The sequence below is a fragment of the Prorops nasuta genome, unplaced genomic scaffold (genome assembly GCF_024137725.1).
Source record: "Prorops nasuta isolate Cenicafe-Biocafe unplaced genomic scaffold, Cenicafe_Pnas_1.2 PNAS00043, whole genome shotgun sequence".
Taxonomy (NCBI): Eukaryota; Metazoa; Arthropoda; class Insecta; order Hymenoptera; family Bethylidae; genus Prorops; species Prorops nasuta.
The window spans coordinates 1,315,235-1,335,102 of NW_027116840.1; positions in this window are offsets into that span (position 1 = coordinate 1,315,235).

Below are 19,868 nucleotides of genomic sequence, written 5' to 3' on the forward strand. Positions count from 1 at the left end.
ACACCAAGTGAGTTACCCTAGTCCCATATAAGAACTCCCTGTCCCTAAGTGAGTACCCTAGTCACAAATAAGTACTCCCTGACCCCAAGTGAGTTACCATAGCCCCTTTATAAGTACTCCCTGACCCCAAGTGAGTTATCCTAGCCTCTTTGTATGTACTCTCTGACCGCAAGTCAATTATCCTAGCCCCTTTATATGTACTCCCAGACCCCAAGTGAGTTACCCTAGTCCCTTATAAGTACTCTCTGAACCCAAGTGAGTTAGCCTAGCCCCTTAATAAGTACACCCTGGCCCCAAGTGAGTAACCCTGGTCCCATATAAGTACTCAAAGACACCAAGTGAGTTACCCTAGTCCCATATAAGTACTCCTTGACCCAAAGTGAGTTAACCTAGCCCCTTTATAAGTACTCCCTGACCCCAACTAAGTTACCCTTGTGCTATATAAGTACTCACAGACACCAAGTGAGTTACCCTAATCCCATACATGTACTCCTTGACCCAAAGTGAGTTACCCTAGCCCCTTTATATGTACCCTCTGACCGCAAGTGAGTTACTGTAGTCCCATAGTAGTACTCCCTGACACCAAGTGAGTTATCCTAGACCCTTATATGTACTCTCTGACCGCAAGTGAGTTACCCTAGTCCAATATAAGTACTCCCTGACCCCAAGTGAGTTATCCTAGCCCCTTTATATGTACTCTCTAACCGCAAGTGAGTTACCCTAGCCGCTTTATAAGTACTCCCTGACCCCAAGTGAGTTACCATAGCCCCTTTATAATTACTCCCTGACCCCAAGTGTGTTACCCTAGTCTCATATAAGTACTCCCTGACCCCAAGTGAGTTACCCTAGTCCCATAAAAGTACTCCCACACCCCAAGTGAGTTACCCTAGCCCCTATATAAGTACTCCCTGACTGCAAGTGAGTTATCCTAGCGCCTTTATATGTACTCTCTGACAGCAAGTGAGTTACCATAGCCCCATTATAAGTATTCTCTGACCCCAAGTGAGTTATACTAGCCCCTTTATATGCACTCTCTGACCGCAAGTGAGTTACCATAGCCCCATTATAAGTATTCTCTGACCCCAAGTGAGTTATACTAGCCCCTTTATATGCACTCGCTGACCGCAAGTGAGTTATTCAAACCCCTTTATAACTACTCCCTGACCCCAAGTGTGTTACCCTAGTCCCATAGAAGTACTCCCTGACCCCAAGTGAGTTACCCTAATCCCATATAAGTACTCCCAGACCCCAAGTGAGTTACCCTAGTCCCATAGAAGTACTCCCTGACCCCAAGTGAGTTACCCTATTCCCATAGAAGTACTCCCACACCCCAAGTGAGTTACCCTAGCCCCTATATAAGTACTCCCTGACTGCAAGTGAGTTATCCTAGCGCCTTTATATGTACTCTCTGACAGCAAGTGAGTTACCCTAGTCCCATAGAAGTACTCCCTGACCCCAAGTGAGTTACCCTAATCCCTATATAAGTACTCACAGACACCAAGTGAGTTACCTTAGTCCCATATAAGTACTCCCTAACCCTAAGTGAGTTACCCTAGCCCCTATATAAGTACTCCCTGACCCCAAGTGAGTTACCATATCACCTTTATAAGTATTCCCTGACCTCAAGTGAGTTATCCTAACCCATTTATATGTAGTCTCTGACCGCAAGTGAGTTACCGTAGTCCCAATATAGTACTCCCTGACCCCAAGTGAGTTATCGTAGCCCCTTTATATGTACCCTCTAACCGCAAGTGAGTTACCCTAGCCGCTTTATAAGTACTCCCTGACCCCAAGTGAGTTACCATAGCCCCTTTATAATTACTCCCCAACCCAAAGTGAGTTATCCTATCCCCTTTATATGTACTCTCTGACCGCAAGTGAGTTATTAGAACCCCATTATAAGTACTCCCTGACCCCAAGTGTGCTACCCTAGTCTCATATATGTATTCCCTGAACCCAACTGAGTTACCTTAGTCCCATAGAGGTACTCCCTTACCACAAGTGTGTTACCTTAGTCACATAAATGTTCTCCCTGACCCCAAGTGAGTTATCCTAGCCCCTTCATATGTACTCTCTGACCGCAAGTGAGTTATCCTAGCCCCTTTATATGTACTCTGTGACCGCAAGTGAGTTACCCTAGTCCAATATAAGTACTCCCTGACCCCAATTGAGTTACCATAGCCCCTTTATAAGTACTCCCTGGCTCCAAGTGAGTTACCCTAGAACCTTTATAAGTACTCCCTGAACCCAACTGAGTTACCCTAATCCCATATAAGTACTCCCAGACCCCAAGTGAGTTACCCTAGTCCCATATAAGTACTCCCTGACCCCAATTGAGTTACCATAGCCCCTTTATAATTACTCCCTGACCCCAAGTGAGTTACCGTAATACCATAGTAGTACTCCCTGACCCCAAGTGAGTTAACCTAGCCCCGTTATATGAACTCTCTGACCGCAAGTGAGTTACCCTAGTCCAATATAAGTACTCCCTGACCCCAAGTGAGTTACCGTAGCCCCTTTATAAGTACTCCCTGGCCCCAAGTGAGTTATCCTAGCCCATTTATATGTAGTCTCTGACCGCAAGTGAGTTACCGTAGTCCCAATATAGTACTCCCTGACCCCAAGTGAGTTATCCTAGCCCCTTTATATGTACTCTCTAACCGCAAGTGAGTTACCCTAGCCGCTTTATAAGTACTCCCTGACCCCAAGTGAGTTACCATAGCCCCTTTATAATTACTCCCTGACCCCAAGTGTGTTACCCTAGTCTCATATAAGTACTCCCTGACCCCAAGTGAGTTACCCTAGTCCCATAGAAGTACTCCCACACCCCAAGTGAGTTACCCTAGCCCCTATATAAGTACTCCCTGACTGCAAGTGAGTTATCCTAGCGCCTTTATATGTACTCTCTGACAGCAAGTGAGTTACCCTAGTCCCATAGAAGTACTCCCTGACCCCAAGTGAGTTACCGTAGCCCCTTTATAAGTACTCCCTGGCCCCAAGTGAGTTACCATAGCCCCATTATAAGTATTCTCTGACCCCAAGTGAGTTATACTAGCCCCTTTATATGCACTCTCTGACCGCAAGTGAGTTATTCAAACCTCTTTATAAGTACTCCCTGACCCCAAGTGTGTTACCCTAGTCCCATAGAAGTACTCCCTGACCCCAAGTGAGTTACCCTAATCCCATATAAGTACTCCCAGACCCCAAGTGAGTTACCCTAGTCCCATAGAAGTACTCCCTGACCCCAAGTGAGTTACCCTAGTCCCATAGAAGTACTCCCACACCCCAAGTGTGTTACCCTAGCCCCTATATAAGTACTCCCTGACTGCAAGTGAGTTATCCTAGCGCCTTTATATGTACTCTCTGACAGCAAGTGAGTTACCCTAGTCCCATAGAAGTACTCCCTGACCCCAAGTGAGTTACCCTAATCCCTATATAAGTACTCACAGACACCAAGTGAGTTACCTTAGTCCCATATAAGTACTCCCTAACCCTAAGTGAGTTACCCTAGCCCCTATATAAGTACTCCCTGACCCCAAGTGAGTTACCATATCACCTTTATAAGTATTCCCTGACCTCAAGTGAGTTACCATAGCCCCATTATAAGTATTCTCTGACCCCAAGTGAGTTATACTAGCCCCTTTATATGCACTCTCTGACCGCAAGTGAGTTATTCAAACCCCTTTATAAGTACTCCCTGACCCCAAGTGTGTTACCCTAGTCCCATAGAAGTACTCCCTGACCCCAAGTGAGTTACCCTAATCCCATATAAGTACTCCCAGACCCCAAGTGAGTTACCCTAGTCCCATAGAAGTACTCCCTGACCCCAAGTGAGTTACCCTAGTCCCATAGAAGTACTCCCACACCCCAAGTGAGTTACCCTAGCCCCTATATAAGTACTCCCTGACTGCAAGTGAGTTATCCTAGCGCCTTTATATGTACTCTCTGACAGCAAGTGAGTTACCCTAGTCCCATAGAAGTACTTCCTGACCCCAAGTGAGTTACCCTAATCCCTATATAAGTACTCACAGACACCTAGTGAGTTACCTTAGTCCCTTATATGTACTCCCTGACCCCAAGTTAGTTACCCTAGCCCCTTAATAAGTACACCCTGGCCCCAAGTGAGTTACCCTGGTCCCATATAAGTACTCAAAGACACCATGTGAGTTACCCTAGTCCCATATAAGTACTCCTTGACCCAAAGTAAGATACCCTAGCCCCTTTATAAGTACTCCCTGACCCCAAGTGAGTTACCCTGGTCCTATATAAGTACTCCCTGACCCCAAGTGAGTTATCCTAGCCCTTTTATATGTACTCTCTGACCGCAAGTGAGTTACCCTAGTCCAATATAAGTACTCCCTGACCCCAAGTGAGTTACCATAGCCCCTTTATAAGTACTCCCTGACCCCAAGTGAGTTACCATAGCCCCTTTATATGTACTCTCTGATCGCAAGTGAGTTATCCTAGCCCCTTTATATGTACTCCCAGACCCCAAGTGAGTTACCCTACTCCCTTATAAGTACTCCCTGACCACAAGTGAGTTACCCTAGCCCCTTAATAAGTACACCCTGGCCCCAATTGAGTTACCCTGGTCCCGAATAAGTACTCAAAGACACCAAGTGAGTTACCCTAGTCCCATATAAGAACTCCTGTCCCTAAGTGAGTACCCTAGTCACAAATAAGTACTCCCTGACCCCAAGTGAGTTACCAGAGTCCCTTTATAAGTACTCCCTGACCCAAAGTGAGTTATCCTAGCCTCTTTGTATGTACTCTCTGACCGCAAGTCAATTATCCTAGCCCCTTTATATGTACTCCCAGACCCCAAGTGAGTTACCCTAGTCCCTTATAAGTACTCTCTGAACCCAAGTGAGTTAGCCTAGCCCCTTAATAAATACACCCTGGCCCCAAGTGAGTAACCCTGGTCCCATATAAGTACTCAAAGACACCAAGTGAGTTACCCTAGTCCCATATAAGTACTCCTTGACCCAAAGTGAGTTAACCTAGCCCCTTTATAAGTAATCCCTGACCCCAACTAAGTTACCCTTGTGCTATATAAGTACTCACAGACACCAAGTGAGTTACCCTAATCCCATACAAGTACTCCTTGACCCAAAGTGAGTTACCCTAGCCCCTTTATATGTACCCTCTGACCGCAAGTGAGTTACTGTAGTCCCATAGTAGTATTCCCTGACACCAAGTGAGTTATCCTAGACCCTTATATGTACTCTCTGACCGCAAGTGAGTTACCCTAGTCCAATATAAGTACTCCCTGATCCCAAATGAGTTACCTTAGCCCCTTTATAAGTACTCCCTGACCCCAAGTGAGTTTTCCTAGCCTCTTTGTATGTACTCTCTGACCGCAAGTCAATTATCCTAGCCCCTTTATATGTACTCCCAGACCCCAAGTGAGTTACCCTAGTCCCTTATAAGTACTCCCTGACCCCAAGTGAGTTACCCTAGCCCCTTAATAAGTACACCCTGGCCCCAAGTGAGTTACCCTGGTCCCATATAAGTACTCAAAGACACCAAGTGAGTTACCCTAGTCCCATATAAGTACTCCTTGACCCAAAGTGTGTTATCCTAGCCCCTTTATATGTACTCTCTGACCGCAAGTGAGTTACCCTAGTCAAATATAAGTATTCGCTGACAGCAAGAGAGTTACCCTAGTCCCAAATAAGTACTCCCTGACCCCAAGTGAGTTACCATAGCCCCTTTATAAGTACTCCTTGTCCCAAAGTGAGTTACCCTAGCCCCTTTATAAGTACTCCCTGACCCCCAAATGTGTTACCTTAGTCCCATAAATGTACTCCCTGACCCCAAGTGAGTTATCCTAGCCCCTTTATAAGTACTCCCTGACCCCAAGTGAGTTACCATAGGCCCTTTATAAGTACTCCCTGACCCCAAGTGAGTTATCCTAGCCTCTTTGTATGTACTCTCTGAACGCAAGTCAATTATCCTAGCCCCTATATATGTACTCCCAGACGCCAAGTGAGTTACCCTAGTCCCTTATAAGTACTCTCTGACCCCAAGTGAGTTAGCCTAGCCCCTTAATAAGTACACCCTGGCCCCAAGTGAGTGACCCTGGTTCCATATAAGTACTCAAATACACCAAGTGAGTTACCCTAGTCCCATATAAGTACTCCTTGACCCAAAGTGAGTTACCCTAGCCCCTTTATAAGTACTCCCTGACCCCAAGTGAGTTACCCTTGTCCTATATAAGTACTCCCTGACCCCAAGTGAGTTATCCTAGCCCCTTTATATGTACTCTCTGACCGCAAGTGAGTTACCCTAGTCCAATATAAGTATTCTCTGACAGCAAGAGAGTTACCCTAGTCCCATATAAGAGCTCCCTGTCCCTAAGTGAGTACCCTAGTCCCAAATAAGTACTCCCTGACCCCAAGTGAGTTACCATAGCCCCTTTATAAGTACTACCTGACTCCAATTGAGATATCCTATCCCCTTTATATGTACTCTCTGACCGCAAGTGAGTTATCCTAGCCCCTTTATATGTACTCCCAGACCCCAAGTGAGTTACCCTACTCCCTTATAAGAACTCCCTGACCACAAGTGAGTTACCCTAGCCCATTAATAAGTACACCCTGGCCCCAAGTGAGTTACCCTGGTCCCGAATAAGTACTCAAATACACCAAGTGAGTTACCCTAGTCCCATATAAGTACTCCTTGACCCAAAGTGAGTTACCCTAGCCCCTTTATAAGTACTCCCTGTCCCCAAGTGAGTTACCCTGGTCCTATATAAGTACTCCCTGACCCCAAGTGAGTTATCCTAGCCCCTTTATATGTACTCTCTGACCGCAAGTGAGTTACCCTAGTCCAATATAAGTATTCTCTGACAGCAAGAGAGTTACCCTAGTCCCAAATAAGTACTCCCTGACCCCAAGTGAGTTACCATAGCTCCTTTATAAGTACTCCCTGACCCCAAGTGGGTTATCCTAGCCTCTTTGTATGTATTCTCTGACCGCAAGTCAATTATCCTAGCCCCTTTATATGTACTCCCAGACCCCAAGTGATTTACCCTAGTCCCTTATAAGTACTCTCTGACCCCAAGTGAGTTAGCCTAGCCCCTTAATAAGTACACCCTGGCCCCATATAAGTACTCCTTGACCCAAAGTGAGTTACCCTAGCCCATTTATAAGTACTCCCTGACCCCAACTAAGTTACCCTGGTCCTATATAAGTACTCACAGACACCAAGTGAGTTACCCTAATCCCATATAAGTACTCCCTGACCCCAAGTGAGTTATCCTAGCCCCTTTATATGTACTCTCTGACCGCAAGTGAGTTACCCTAGTCCAATATAAGTACCCCCTGACCCCAATTGAGTTACCATAGCCCCTTTATAATTACTCCCTGACCCCAAGTGAGTTACCACATCACCTTTATAAGTACTCCCAGACCCCAAGTGAGTTACCCTAGTCCCTTATAAGTACTCCCTGACCCCAAGTGAGTTACCCTAGCCCCTTAATAAGTACACCCTGGCCCCAAGTGAGTTACCCTGGTCCCATATAAGTACTCAAAGACACCAAGTGAGTTACCCTAGTCCCATATAAATACTCCTTGACCCAAAGTGAGTTATCCTAGCCCCTATATCTGTACTCTCCGACCGCAAGTGAGTTACCCTAGTCAAATATAAGTATTCGCTGACAGCAAGAGAGTTACCCTAGTCACATATAAGAACTCCCTGTCCCTAAGGGAGTACCCTAGTCCCAAATAAGTACTCCCTGACCCCAAGTGAGTTACCATAGCCCCTTTATAAGTACTCCTTGTCCCAAAGTGAGTTACCCTAGCCCCTTTATAAGTACTCCCTGACCCCAAGAGAGTTACCACATCACCTTTATAAGTACTCCCTGACCCCAAGTGAGTTATCCTAGCCCCTTTATAAGTACTCCCTGACCCCAAGTGAGTTACCATAGGCCCTTTATAAGTACTCCCTGACCCCATGTGAGTTATCCTAGTCACATTATATGTACTCTCTGACCGCAAGTGAGTTACCGTAATCCCATAGTAGTACTCCCTGACCCCAAGTGAGTTAACCTAGCCCCGTTATATGAACTCTCTGACCGCAAGTGAGTTACCCTAGTCCAATATAAGTACTCCCTGACCCCAAGTGAGTTACCGTAGCCCCTTTATAAGTACTCCCTGGCCCCAAGTGAGTTACCATAGCCGCATTATAAGTACTCCCTGACCCAAAGTGAGTTATCCTAGCCTCTTTGTATGTACTCTCTGACCGCAAGTCAATTATCCTAGCCCCTTTATAAGTACTCCCAGACCCCAAGTGAGTTACCCTAGTCCCTTATAATTACTCTCTGACCCCAAGTGAGTTAGCCTAGCCCTTTAATAAGTACACCCTGGCCCCAAGTGAGTAACCCTGGTCCCATATAAGTACTCAAAGACACCAAGTGAGTTACCCTAGTCCCATATAAGTACTCCTTGACCCAAAGTGAGTTAACCTAGCCCCTTTATAAGTACTCCCTGACCCCAACTAAGTTACCCTTGTCCTATATAAGTACTCACAGACACAAAGTGAGTTACCCTAATCCCATACAAGTACTCCTTGACCCAAAGTGAGTTACCCTAGCTTCTTTATATGTACCCTCTGACCGCAAGTGAGTTACTGTAGTCCCATAGTAGTACTCCCTGACACCAAGTGAGTTATCCTAGACCCTTATATGTACTCTCTGACCGCAAGTGAGTTACCCTAGTCCAATATAAGTACTCCCTGATCCCAAATGAGTTACCTTAGCCCCTTTATAAGTACTCCTTGACCCCAAGTGAGTTTTCCTAGCCTCTTTTGTATGTACTCTCTGACCGCAAGTCAATTATCCTAGCCCCTTTATATGTACTCCCAGACCCCAAGTGAGTTACCCTAGTCCCTTATATGTACTCTCTGACTGCAAGTGAGATAACCTAGCCCCTTTATAAGTACTCGTTGACCCCCAAATGTGTTACCTTATTCCCATAAATGTACTCCCTGACCCAAGTGAGTTATCTTAGCCCCTTTATATGTACACTCTGACCGCAAGTGAGTTATCCTAACCCCTTTATAAGTACTCCTTGACCCCAAGTGTGCTACCCTAGTCTCACATTTGTATTCCCTGAACCCAAGTGAGTTACCTTAGTCCCATAGAGGTACTCCCTGACCCCAAGTGTGTTTTCTTAGTCACATAATGTACTCCCTGACCGCAAGTGAGTTATCCTAGCCCATTTATATGTACTCTCTGACCGCAAGTGAGTTATCCTAGCCCCTTTATATGTACTCTCTGACCGCAAGTGAGTTACCCTAGTCCAATATAAGTACTCCCAGACCCCAAGTGAGTTACCCTAGTCCCTTATAAGTACTCCCTGACCCCAAGTGAGTTACCTTAGCCCCTTAATAAGTACACCCTGGCCCCAAGTGAGTTACCCTGGTCCCATATAAGTACTCAAAGACACCAAGTGAGTTACCCTAGTCCCATATAAGTACTCCTTGACCCAAAGTGAGTTATCCAAGCCCCTTTATCTGTACTCTCCGACCGCAAGTGAGTTACCCTAGTCAAATATAAGTATTCGCTGACAGCAAGAGAGTTACCCTAGTCACATATAAGAACTCCCTGTCCCTAAGGGAGTACCCTAGTCCCAAATAAGTACTCCCTGACCCCAAGTGAGTTACCATAGCCCCTTTATAAGTACTCCTTGTCCCAAAGTGAGTTACCCTAGCCCCTTTATAAGTACTCCCTGACCCCAAGAGAGTTACCACATCACCTTTATAAGTACTCCCTGACCCCAAGTGAGTTATCCTAGCCCCTTTATAAGTACTCCCTGACCCCAAGTGAGTTACCATAGGCCCTTTATAAGTACTCCCTGACCCCAAGTGAGTTATCCTAGCCTCTTTGTATGTACTCTCTGAACGCAAGTCAATTATCCTAGCCCCTATATAAGTACTCAAATACACCAAGTGAGTTACCCTAGTCCCATATAAGTACTCCTTGACCCAAAGTGAGTTACCCTAGCGCCTTTATAAGTACTCCCTGACCCCAAGTGAGTTACCCTGGTCCTATATAAGTACTCCCTGACCCCATGTGAGTTATCCTAGCCCCTTTATATGTACTCTCTGACCGCAAGTGAGTTACCCTAGTCCAATATAAATATTCTCTGACAGCAAGAGAGTTACCCTAGTCCCATATAAGAGCTCCCTGTCCCTAAGTGAGTACCCTAGTCCCAAATAAGTACTCCCTGACCCCAAGTGTGTTACCTTAGCCCCTTTATAAGTACTACCTGACCCCAATTGAGATATCCTATCCCCTTTATATGTACTCTCTGACCGCAAGTGAGTTATCCTAGCCCCTTTATATGTACTCCCAGACCCCAAGTGAGTTACCCTACTCCCTTATAAGTACTCCCTGACCACAAGTGAGTTACCCTAGCCCCTTAATAAGTACACCCTGGCCCCAAGTGAGTTACCCTGGTCCCGAATAAGTACTCAAATACACCAAGTGAGTTACCCTAGCCCCTTTATATGTACTCCCAGACCCCAAGTGAGTTACCCTACTCCCTTATAAGTACTCCCTGACCACAAGTGAGTTACCCTAGCCCCTTAATAAGTACACCCTGACCCCAAGTGAGTTACCCTAGTCCAATATAAGTATTCTCTGACAGCAAGAGAGTTACCCTAGTCCCATATAAGAGCTCCCTGTCCCTAAGTGAGTTACCCTAGTCCAATATAAGTATTCTCTGACAGCAAGAGAGTTACCCTAGTCCCATATAAGAGCTCCCTGTCCCTAAGTGAGTTACCCTAGTCCAATATAAGTACTCCCTGATCCCAAATGAGTTACCTTTGCCCCTTTATAAGTACTCCCTGACCCCAAGTGAGTTTTCCTAGCCTCTTTGTATGTACTCTCTGACCGCAAGTCAATTATCCTAGCCCCTTTATATGTACTCCCAGACCCCAAGTGAGTTACCCTAGTCCCTTATATGTACACTCTGACCGCAAGTGAGTTATCCTAGCCCCTTTATAAGTACTCCTTGACCCCAAGTGTGTTACCTTAGTCACATAATGTACTCCCTGACCGCAAGTGAGTTATCCTAGCCCATTTATATGTACTCTCTGACCGCAAGTGAGTTATCCTAGCCCCTTTATATGTACTCTCTGACCGCTAGTGAGTTACCCTAGTCCAATATAAGTACTCCCAGACCCCAAGTGAGTTACCCTAGTCCCTTATTAGTACTCCCTGACCCCAAGTGAGTTACCCTATCCCCTTAATAAGTACACCCTGGCCCCAAGTGAGTTACCCTGGTCCCATATAAGTACTCAAAGACACCAAGTGAGTTACCCTAGTTCCATATAAGTACTCCTTGACCCAAAGTGAGTTATCCTAGCCCCTTTATATGTACTCTCTGACCCCAAGTGAGTTACCATAGCCCCTTTATAAGTACTCCTTGTCCCAAAGTGAGTTACCCTAGCCCCTTTACAAGTACTCCCTGACCCCAAGAGAGTTACCACATCACCTTTATAAGTACTCCCTGACCCAAAGTGAGTTATCCTAGCCACTTTATATGTACTCTCTGACCGCAAGTGAGTTACCCTAGCCCCTTAATAAGTACACCCTGGCCCCAAGTGAGTCACCCTGGTCCCGAATAAGTACTCAAATACACCAAGTGAGTTACCCTAGCCCCTTTATAAGTACACCCTGACCCCAAGTGAGTTACCATAGGCCCTTTATAAGTACTCCCTGACCCCAAGTGAGTTACCCTGGTCCTATATAAGTACTCCCTGACCCCAAGTGAGTTATCCTAGCCCCTTTATATGTACTCTCTGACCGCAAGTGAGTTACCCTAGTCCAATATAATTATTCTCTGACAGCAAGAGAGTTACCCTAGTCCCATATAAGAGCTCCCTGTCCCTAAGTGAGTACCCTAGTCCCAAATAAGTACTCCCTGACCCCAAGTGAGTTACCATAGCCCCTTTATAAGTACTACCTGACCCCAATTGAGATATCCTATCCCCTTTATATGTACTCTCTGACCGCAAGTGAGTTATCCTAGCCCCTTTATATGTACTCCCAGACCCCAAGTGAGTTACCCTACTCCCTTATAACTACTCCCTGACCACAAGTGAGTTACCCTAGCCCCTTAATAAGTACACCCTGGCCCCAAGTGAGTTACCCTGGTCCCGAATAAGTACTCAAATACACCAAGTGAGTTACCCTAGTCCCATATAAGTACTCCTTGACCCAAAGTGAGTTACCCTAGCCCCTTTATAAGTACTCCCTGACCCCAAGTGAGTTACCCTGGTCCTATATAAGTACTCCCTGACCCCAAGTGAGTTATCCTAGCCCCTTTATATGTACTCTCTGACCGCAAGTGAGTTACCCTAGTCCAATATAAGTATTCTCTGACAGCATGAGAGTTACCCTAGTCCCATATAAGAGCTCCCTGTCCCTAAGTGAGTACCCTAGTCCCAAATAAATACTCCCTGACCCCAAGTGAGTTACCATAGCCCCTTTATAAGTATTCCCTGACCCAAAGTGAGTTATCCTAGCCTCTTTGTATGTACTCTCTGACCGCAAGTCAATTATCCTAGCCCCTTTATAAGTACTCCCAGACCCCAAGTGAGTTACCCTAGTCCCTTATAAGTACTCTCTGACCCCAAGTGAGTTAGCCTAGCCCTTTAATAAGTACACCCTGGCCCCAAGTGAGTAACCCTGGTCCCATATAAGTACTCAAAGACACCAAGTGAGTTACCCTAGTCCCATATAAGTACTCCTTGACCCAAAGTGAGTTAACCTAGCCCCTTTATAAGTACTCCCTGACCCCAACTAAGTTACCCTTGTCCTATATAAGTACTCACAGACACCAAGTGAGTTACCCTAATCGCATACAAGTACTCCTTGACCCAAAGTGAGTTACCCTAGCTTCTTTATATGTACCCTCTGACCGCAAGTGAGTTACTGTAGTCCCATAGTAGTACTCCCTGACACCAAGTGAGTTATCCTAGACCCTTATATGTACTCTCTGACCGCAAGTGAGTTACCCTAGTCCAATATAAGTACTCCCTGATCCCAAATGAGTTACCTTAGCCCCTTTATAAGTACTCCTTGACCCCAAGTGAGTTTTCCTAGCCTCTTTTGTATGTACTCTCTGACCGCAAGTCAATTATTCTAGCCCCTTTATATGTACTCCCAGACCCCAAGTGAGTTACCCTAGTCCCTTATATGTACTCTCTGACTGCAAGTGAGATACCCTAGCCCCTTTATAAGTACTCCTTGACCCCCAAATGTGTTACCTTATTCCCATAAATGTACTCCCTGACCCAAGTGAGTTATCTTAGCCCCTTTATATGTACACTCTGACCGCAAGTGAGTTATCCTAACCCCTTTATAAGTACTCCTTGACCCCAAGTGTGCTACCCTAGTCTCACATTTGTATTCCCTGAACCCAAGTGAGTTACCTTAGTCCCATAGAGGTACTCCCTGACCCCAAGTGTGTTTTCTTAGTCACATAATGTACTCCCTGACCGCAAGTGAGTTATCCTAGCCCATTTATATGTACTCTCTGACCGCAAGTGAGTTATCCTAGCCCCTTTATATGTACTCTCTGACCGCAAGTGAGTTACCCTAGTCCAATATAAGTACTCCCAGACCCCAAGTGAGTTACCCTAGTCCCTTATAAGTACTCCCTGACCCCAAGTGAGTTACCTTAGCCCCTTAATAAGTACACCCTGGCCCCAAGTGAGTTACCCTGGTCCCATATAAGTACTCAAAGACACCAAGTGAGTTACCCTAGTCCCATATAAGTACTCCTTGACCCAAAGTGAGTTATCCAAGCCCCTTTATCTGTACTCTCCGACCGCAAGTGAGTTACCCTAGTCAAATATAAGTATTCGCTGACAGCAAGAGAGTTACCCTAGTCACATATAAGAACTCCCTGTCCCTAAGGGAGTACCCTAGTCCCAAATAAGTACTCCCTGACCCCAAGTGAGTTACCATAGCCCCTTTATAAGTACTCCTTGTCCCAAAGTGAGTTACCCTAGCCCCTTTATAAGTACTCCCTGACCCCAAGAGAGTTACCACATCACCTTTATAAGTACTCCCTGACCCCAAGTGAGTTATCCTAGCCCCTTTATAAGTACTCCCTGACCCCAAGTGAGTTACCATAGGCCCTTTATAAGTACTCCCTGACCCCAAGTGAGTTATCCTAGCCTCTTTGTATGTACTCTCTGAACGCAAGTCAATTATCCTAGCCCCTATATAAGTACTCAAATACACCAAGTGAGTTACCCTAGTCCCATATAAGTACTCCTTGACCCAAAGTGAGTTACCCTAGCGCCTTTATAAGTACTCCCTGACCCCAAGTGAGTTACCCTGGTCCTATATAAGTACTCCCTGACCCCATGTGAGTTATCCTAGCCCCTTTATATGTACTCTCTGACCGCAAGTGATTTACCCTAGTCCAATATAAATATTCTCTGACAGCAAGAGAGTTACCCTAGTCCCATATAAGAGCTCCCTGTCCCTAAGTGAGTACCCTAGTCCCAAATAAGTACTCCCTGACCCCAAGTGTGTTACCTTAGCCCCTTTATAAGTACTACCTGACCCCAATTGAGATATCCTATCCCCTTTATATGTACTCTCTGACCGCAAGTGAGTTATCCTAGCCCCTTTATATGTACTCCCAGACCCCAAGTGAGTTACCCTACTCCCTTATAAGTACTCCCTGACCACAAGTGAGTTACCCTGGTCCCGAATAAGTACTCAAATACACCAAGTGAGTTACCCTAGCCCCTTTATAAGTACTCCCTGACCCCAAGTGAGTTACCCTAGTCCAATATAAGTATTCTCTGACAGCAAGAGAGTTACCCTAGTCCCATATAAGAGCTCCCTGTCCCTAAGTGAGTTACCCTAGTCCAATATAAGTACTCCCTGATCCCAAATGAGTTACCTTTGCCCCTTTATAAGTACTCCCTGACCCCAAGTGAGTTTTCCTAGCCTCTTTGTATGTACTCTCTGACCGCAAGTCAATTATCCTAGCCCCTTTATAAGTACTCCTTGACCCCAAGTGTGTTACCTTAGTCACATAATGTACTCCCTGACCGCAAGTGAGTTATCCTAGCCCATTTATATGTACTCTCTGACCGCAAGTGAGTTATCCTAGCCCCTTTATATGTACTCTCTGACCGCTAGTGAGTTACCCTAGTCCAATATAAGTACTCCCAGACCCCAAGTGAGTTACCCTAGTCCCTTATTAGTACTCCCTGACCCCAAGTGAGTTACCCTATCCCCTTAATAAGTACACCCTGGCCCCAAGTGAGTTACCCTGGTCCCATATAAGTACTCAAAGACACCAAGTGAGTTACCCTAGTTCCATATAAGTACTCCTTGACCCAAAGTGAGTTATCCTAGCCCCTTTATATGTACTCTCTGACCCCAAGTGAGTTACCATAGCCCCTTTATAAGTACTCCTTGTCCCAAAGTGAGTTACCCTAGCCCCTTTACAAGTACTCCCTGACCCCAAGAGAGTTACCACATCACCTTTATAAGTACTCCCTGACCCAAAGTGAGTTATCCTAGCCACTTTATATGTACTCTCTGACCGCAAGTGAGTTACCCTAGCCCCTTAATAAGTACACCCTGGCCCCAAGTGAGTTACCCTGGTCCCGAATAAGTACTCAAATACACCAAGTGAGTTACCCTAGCCCCTTTATAAGTACACCCTGACCCCAAGTGAGTTACCATAGGCCCTTTATAAGTACTCCCTGACCCCAAGTGAGTTACCCTGGTCCTATATAAGTACTCCCTGACCCCAAGTGAGTTATCCTAGCCCCTTTATATGTACTCTCTGACCGCAAGTGAGTTACCCTAGTCCAATATAATTATTCTCTGACAGCAAGAGAGTTACCCTAGTCCCATATAAGAGCTCCCTGTCCCTAAGTGAGTACCCTAGTCCCAAATAAGTACTCCCTGACCCCAAGTGAGTTACCATAGCCCCTTTATAAGTACTACCTGACCCCAATTGAGATATCCTATCCCCTTTATATGTACTCTCTGACCGCAAGTGAGTTATCCTAGCCCCTTTATATGTACTCCCAGACCCCAAGTGAGTTACCCTACTCCCTTATAACTACTCCCTGACCACAAGTGAGTTACCCTAGCCCCTTAATAAGTACACCCTGGCCCCAAGTGAGTTACCCTGGTCCCGAATAAGTACTCAAATACACCAAGTGAGTTACCCTAGTCCCATATAAGTACTCCTTGACCCAAAGTGAGTTACCCTAGCCCCTTTATAAGTACTCCCTGACCCCAAGTGAGTTACCCTGGTCCTATATAAGTACTCCCTGACCCCAAGTGAGTTATCCTAGCCCCTTTATATGTACTCTCTGACCGCAAGTGAGTTACCCTAGTCCAATATAAGTATTCTCTGACAGCATGAGAGTTACCCTAGTCCCATATAAGAGCTCCCTGTCCCTAAGTGAGTACCCTAGTCCCAAATAAATACTCCCTGACCCCAAGTGAGTTACCATAGCCCCTTTATAAGTAGTCCCTGACCCCAAGTGAGTTATCCTAGCCTCTTTGTATGTATTCTCTGACCGCAAGTCAATTATCCTAGCCCCTTAATAAGTACACCCTGGCCCCATATAAGTACTCAAAGACACCAAATGAGTTACCCTAGTCCCACATAAGTACTCCTTGACCCAAAGTGAGTTACCCTAGCCCCTTTATAAGTACTCCCTGACCCCAACTAAGTTACCCTGGTCCTATATAAGTACTCACAGACACCAAGTGAGTTACCCTAATCCCATATAAGTACTCCCTGACCCCAAGTGAGTTACCATAGCCCCTTTATTAGTACTCCCTGACCCCAAGTGAGTTATCCTAGCCCCGTTATATGTACTCTCTGACCGCAAGTGGGTTACCCTAGTCCAATATAAGTACTCCCTGACCCCAATTGAGTTACCATAGCCCCTTTATAAGTACTTCCTGACCCCAAGTGAGTCACCCTAGCCCCTTTATAAGTACTCCCTGAACCCAACTGAGTTACCCTAATCCCATATAAGTACTCCCAGACCCCAAGTGAGTTACCCTAGTCCCATATAAGTACTCCCTGACCCCTAGTGAGTTACCATAGCCCCTTTATTAGTACTCCCTGACCCCAAGTGAGTTATCCTAGCCCCTTTATATGTACTCTCTGACCGCAAGTGAGTTACCCTAGTCCAATATAAGTACCCCCTGACCCCAATTGAGTTACCATAGCCCCTTTATAATTACTCCCTGACCCCAAGTGAGTTACCACATCACCTTTATAAGTACTCCCTGACCCCAAGTGAGTTATCCTAGCCACTTTATATGTACTCTCTGACCGCAAGTGAGTTACCGCAATCCCATAGTAGTACTCCCTGACCCCAAGTGAGTTAACCTAGCCCCGTTATATGAACTCTCTGACCGCAAGTGAGTTACCCTAGTCCAATATAAGTACTCCCTGACCCCAAGTGAGTTACCGTAGCCCCTTTATAAGTACTCCCTGGCCCCAAGTGAGTTACCATAGCCCCATTATAAGTACTCTCTGACCCCAAGTGAGTTATCCTAGCCCCTTTATATGCACTCTCTGACCGCAAGTGAGTTATTCAAACCCCTTTATAAGTACTCCCTGACCCCAAGTGTGTTACCCTAGTCCCATAGAAGTACTCCCTGACCCCAAGTGAGTTACCCTAATCCCATATAAGTACTCCCAGACCCCAAGTGAGTTACCCTAGTCCCATAGAAGTACTCCCTGACCCCAAGTGAGTTACCCTAGTCCCATAGAAGTACTCCCACACCCCAAGTGAGTTACCCTAGCCCCTATATAAGTACTCCCTGACTGCAAATGAGTTATCGTAGCGCCTTTATATGTACTCTCTGACCGCAAGTGAGTTACCCTAGTCCCATAGAAGTACTCCCTGACCCCAAGTGAGTTACCCTAATCCCATATAAGTACTCCTAGACCCCAAGTGAGTTACCCTAGCCCCTATATAAGTACTCACAGACACCAAGTGAGTTACCTTAGTCCCATATAAGTACTCCCTGACCCTAAGTGAGTTACCCTAGCCCCTATATAAGTACTCCCTGACCCCAAGTGAGTTACCATAGCCCCTTTATAAGTACTCCCTGACCCCAAGTGAGTTATCCTAGCCCCGTTATATGTACTCTCTGACCGCAAGTGAGTTACCCTAGTCCAATATAAGTACTCCCTGACCCCAATTGAGTTACCATAGCCCCTTTATAAGTACTCCCTGACCCCAAGTGAGTCACCCTAGCCCCTTTATAAGTACTCCCTGAACCCAACTGAGTTACCCTAATCCCATATAAGTACTCTCAGACCCCAAGTGAGTTACCCTAGTCCCATATAAGTACTCCCTGACCCCTAGTGAGTTACCATAGCCCCTTTATAAGTACTCCCTGACCCCAAGTGAGTTATCCTAGCCCCGTTATATGTACTCTCTGACCGCAAGTGAGTTACACTAGTCCAATATAAGTACACCCTGACCACAAGTGAGTTACCGTAGCCCCTTTATAAGTACTCCCTGGCCCCAAGTGAGTTACCATAGCCCCATTATAAGTATTCTCTGACCCCAAGTGAGTTATCCTAGCCCCTATATATGCACTCTCTGACCGCAAGTGAGTTATTCAAACCCCTTTATAAGTACTCCCTGACCCCAAGTGTGTTACCCTAGTCCCATAGAAGTACTCCTTGAACCCAACTGAGTTACCCTAATCCCATATAAGTACTCCCAGACCCCAAGTGAGTTATCTTAGCCCCTTTATATGTACACTCTGAACGCAAGTGAGTTATCCTAGCCCCTTTATATGTACTCTTTGACCGCAAGTTAGTTACCCTAGTCCAATATAAGTACTCCCTGACTCCAAGTGAATTACCATAGCCCCTTTATAAGTACTCCCTGACCCCAAGTGAGTTACCTTAGCCCCTATATAAGTACTCCCCGACCCCAAGTGAGTTTTCCTATCCCCTTTATATGTACTCTCTGACCGCAAATGAGTTATCCTAGCCCCTTTATATGTACTCTCTGACCGCAAGTGAGTTACCCTAGTCCAATATAAGTACTCCCTGAACCCAAGTGTGTTACCTTAGCCCCTTTATAAGTACTCCCCGAACCCAAGTGAGTTATCCTATCCCCTTTATATGTACACTCTGACCGCAAGTGAGTTATCATAGCCCCTTTATAAGTACTCCCTGACCCCAAGAGTGCTACCCTAATCTCATATATGTATTCCCTGAACCCAAGTGAGTTACCTTAGTCCCATAGAGGTACTCCCTGACCCCAAATGAGTCACCCTAACACCTTTATAAGTACTCCCTGACCCCAAGTGTGTTACCTTAGTCACATAATGTACTCCCTGACCGCAAGTGAGTTATCCTATCCCATTTATATGTACTCCCTGACCGCAAGTGAGTTATCCTAGCCCCTTTATATGTACTCTCTAACCGCAAGTGAGTTACCCTAGTCCAATATAAGTACTCCCAGACCCCAAGTGAGTTACCCTAGTCCCTTATAAGTACTCCCTGACCCCTAGTGAGTTACCCTAGCCCCTTAATAAGTACACCCTGGCCACAAGTGAGTTACCCTGGTCCCATATAAGTACTCAAAGACTCCAAGTGAGTTACCCTAGTCCCATATAAGTACTCCTTGACCCAAAGTGAGTTATCCTAGCCCCTTTATATGTACTCTCTGACCGCAAGTGAGTTACCCTGGTCCTATATAAGTACTCCCTGACTCCAAGTGAGTTATCCTAGCCCCTTTATATGTTTGCTCTGACCGCAAGTGAGTTACCCTATTCCAATATAAGTTCTCCCTGACCCCAATTAAGTTACCATAGCCCCTTT